Genomic DNA, 4212 nt, shown 5'->3' with positions numbered 1-4212 from the left:
AAGGGGGTGAACGCGGTGGCTTGCCCTGTTAGGAGAAATCTTACTTCTTATCATTCACCGGTGGGATGTGGGCATCGCTGGCTGGGCCAGCATTTATTGCCTGCCCCAAATTACCCTGAAGAAGGTGGTGGTGAGCTGCCTTCTTGAACCACTGCAGTCCGTGTGCTGTAGGTAAACCCAAAATGCCATTAGGGAGTGAGTTCCAGGATTTTGACCCAACGACGGTGAAGGAAAGGCGATACTTTTCCAAGTCAAGGTAGTGAGTGGCTTGGAGGAGAACTTGTAGGTGGTGGTGTTCCCATATATCTGCTGCCCTTTTCCTTCCATATGAGAGACGTCCCACAGACAAGTGTATAAGATACACGTAAAAGAGTATATGGCTTTGAACCTTGAAAAAGAGCAGGATAGTTCTTCTCAAAATTACCCCGCTGTGTAAGATTGCGCTCTTAAGTATGAGCAGATGTAAGTCAGATTTCCATAAATCGGGAACACCCCCATACTCAAATTCACTTGAGATCCAGCCCAGATTAATGTACTGCTGTCTCTGGTCTTGAACACAGAACTTTTTAGATGTAAACATGAGGGTGCTACTGAGTGGCAACCAGCTTTTGGTAATTTCCCACTGTTTGGTAGCTCCATAGTCAAACTTGATAAACTTTCCCATTCATCCGAGTGAGAGAGAGAGAGAGAGAGAGAGAGGGAAACAAAGTGCTAAAGCTATTTGGATTGATGGAGTTTGATCGCTGTAAAAGGATCTCACATGGTTATACTCTGCCATCTAGTGTTCACTGGGAGAATAGGATGATGCAAAGTGACCAACTTGGTTCAGGATGATCCTTTGGTGGGTCAAAGCTGTGGATAGCCCCCTACCTTTAGCACATTCAGGGAATGACCATTAGTAAGGACAGATTTGGACATAAACACAACCCTCAACAATAGGAGAATGGAGTCCCCCACTTATTAAAAGAAAAGTGGACATTCGATATCTGGAAATAATTGGAGGGAATGACATGAATGGGGTGCTGTCAGGGCTGGAACAGAGCGGGACTGAGACAGTATGTGTGATAGGGGTGTGTGTGGGGGGAGGGTGGTGGAAATGGAATAGGCTGAGATTGGGGTAAATCAGGAATTCTGTGAGAAGAGGAGGTGCTGGCATAGCGAGCAGGTAGGATGAGAAGTGGATGGGCCAGGCAGGGGATAGGGGATGAAGCAGGATGGGGGAGGAAAGGAATGAGGCAGGAAGGGAGTGAAGCGGGAAGTAGGTGGAGTAGTGTTGCATCATATTTATGGGGCATAACTTTAACAAGTGCCCAATGTTCCTGAGTCCATGGTACTTTCTGTGAGAACTCTTTATTTACACTGTGATTGCTACTCTGGTTGTCAGGCCAAACATCGCCACTCACTTCCCACCGCTTGCTGCTTCTCTAATCACAGATTGTTCTTCTCTGACATTGACTGCAGAAGGACTCTGCCATGTTTGGGCCTGGTGCGAATTTACAACGAAGTCAGGGATTTAAACCGCACTGGGTCTAAATAGCAAAGTGTAGGCGGAGTCTGTAATATGGATAGAAGTGGGAAACTAGTTGAGAGGGTAGCCTCTTAATCATACAAAAGTAAGATCGGACTACCATGTATTAAAGAATTTACTGCTAACAATCAAGATTTCTAAAGAAGCCTGCATCTGTAGACAGTCCTTCACCTTGCTTTCCCCTTCACCAAATCAGAAGCCAGATGACACCAGATTATAGCCCAACAGATTTATTTGAAATCAGAAGCTCTGGAGCACTGCTTTTTCAACATCTGATTTAATCTGATGAAGGGACAGAACTCTAAAAGCTTATGGTTTCAAATAAACCTCACAGAGTCACAAAGATGTACAGCACAGAAACAGATCCTTTGGTCCAACTCATCCATGCCAATCAGATATCCTAACCTAATCTAGTCCCATTTGCCAAGCATTTGGCTCATATCTCTCTTAATTCTTCTTATTCACATATCCATCCAGATGCCTTTTAAATGCTATAATTGTACCAGCTTCCATCACTTCCTCTGGCAGCTCATTCCATCCATGCAACACCCTCTGCATGAAAAGGTTGCCCCTTAGGTCCTTTTTATATCCTTCTCCTCTCACCCTGAGCCCAACCTGTTGGACTATAACCTGATGTTGGGTGACTTCTGACTTTGTCTACCCCAGTCCAACACTGGCACCTCCACATCATGGCTTCCCTTCACCAGTATGACTTGAAACTAAACCCATGGATATGAGCATAAAATCACACAATAAAACTGGCTCTGTATGAGCCTCCCCGTCATGGAAAATGCAGAAGACTGATTTATTCACAGCTCTGTTAAAAACACTGGGTGTGCCAGGCCCCCTCCCTATGGGGTTAGTGGTGCTGGAAAAGCACAGCAGTTCAGGCAGCATCCGAGGAGCAGTAAAATCGACGTTTCAGGCAAAAGCCCTTCATCAGCCCTCCAATCCCTCTGCTCCAATCCCAAACTCAACATCAAGCCAGCAGATAAAGGGGGCGCAGTGATAGTCTGGCACACTGATCTCTACACCGCTGAAGCCAGACGCCAACTCGAGGACACCTCTTCCTACCGCCCCCTTGACCATGACCCCACCCCCCATCACCAAACCATCATCTCCCAGACCATACAGAACCTCATCACCTCAGGAGATCTCCCACCCACAGCTTCCAACCTCATAGTCTGGGAGCCCTGCACTGCCCGGTTCTACCTCCTTCCCAAGATCCACAAGCCTGACTACCCTGGCTGACCCATTGTCTCAGCATGCTCCTGCCCCACTGAACTCATCTCTACCTACCTCGACACTGTCCTATCCCCCCTAGTCCAGGAACTCCCCACATACGTTCGAGACACTACCCACACCCTCCACCTCCTCCAAGACTTCCGTTTCCCCGGTCCCCAACGCCTCATCTTCACCATGGATATCCAGTCCCTTTACACCTCCATCCGCCATGACCAGGGCCTTCAAGCCCTTTGTTTTTTCCTCTTCTGACGTCCCCAACAGTACCATTCCACCAACACTCTCATTTGTTTGGTTGAACTTGTCCTCACACTTAACAATTTCTCCTTCGAATCCTCCCACTTCCTCCAGACCAAAGGGATAGCCATGGACACCAGTATAGGCCTCAGCTATGCCTGTCTCTTTGTTGGCTATGTAGAACAGTCCATCTTCTGTAATTACACCGGCACCACTCCTCACCTCTTCCTCCGCTACATTGATGACTGCATCGACGCCACCTTGTGCTCCCGCGAGGAGGTTGAGCAATTCATCAACTTCACCAACATATTCCACCCTGACCTTAAATTTACCTGGATCATCTCTGACACCTCCCTCCCCTTCCTAGATCGCTCCATCTCCATTAATGACGACCGACTTGACACTGACAAACCCACCGACTCCCATGGCTACCTGGATTATACCTCTTCCCACCCTACCTCATGTAAAATGCCATCCCGTATTCCCAATTCCTCCGCCTCAGCTGTATCTGCTCCCAGGAGGACCAGTTCCACCACAGAACACACCAGATGGCCCCCTTCTTTAGAGTCCGCAATTTCCCTTCCCACGTGGTTAAAGATGCCCTCCAATGCATCTCGTCCACATCCCGCACCTCCGCCCTCAAACCCCACCCCTCCAACCATAACAAGAACAGAACGCCCCTGGTGCTCACCTTCCACCCTACCAACCTTCACATAAACCAAATCATCCGCCGACATTTCCGCCACCTCCAAAAAGACCCCACCACCAGGGATATATTTCCCTACCCACCCCTTTCCACCTTCCACAAAGACCGTTCCCTCTGTGACTACCTGGTCAGGTCCACGCCCCCCCTTCAACCCACCTTCCCATCCTGGCACCTTCTCCTGCCACCGCAGGAATTGCAAAACCTGCGTCCACACCTCCTCCCTCACCCCCATCCAAGACCCTAAAGGAGACTTCCACATCCATCAAAGTTTTACCTGCACATCCACCAATATAATTTATTGTATCTGTTTCTCCCGATGTGGTCTCCTCTATATTGGGGAGACTGGATGCCTTCTAGCAGAGCGCTTTAGGGAACATCTCTGGGATGCATGCACCAATCAACCACACTGCCCTGTGACCCAACATTTCAACTCCCCCTCCTACTCTGCCGAGGACATGGAGGTCCTGGGCCTCCTTCACCGCCGCTCCCTCACCACCAG

Source organism: Chiloscyllium punctatum, chromosome 1, assembly GCF_047496795.1.
Source record: "Chiloscyllium punctatum isolate Juve2018m chromosome 1, sChiPun1.3, whole genome shotgun sequence".
NCBI lineage: Eukaryota > Metazoa > Chordata > Chondrichthyes > Orectolobiformes > Hemiscylliidae > Chiloscyllium > Chiloscyllium punctatum.
This window is presented reverse-complemented; position numbering follows the sequence as displayed.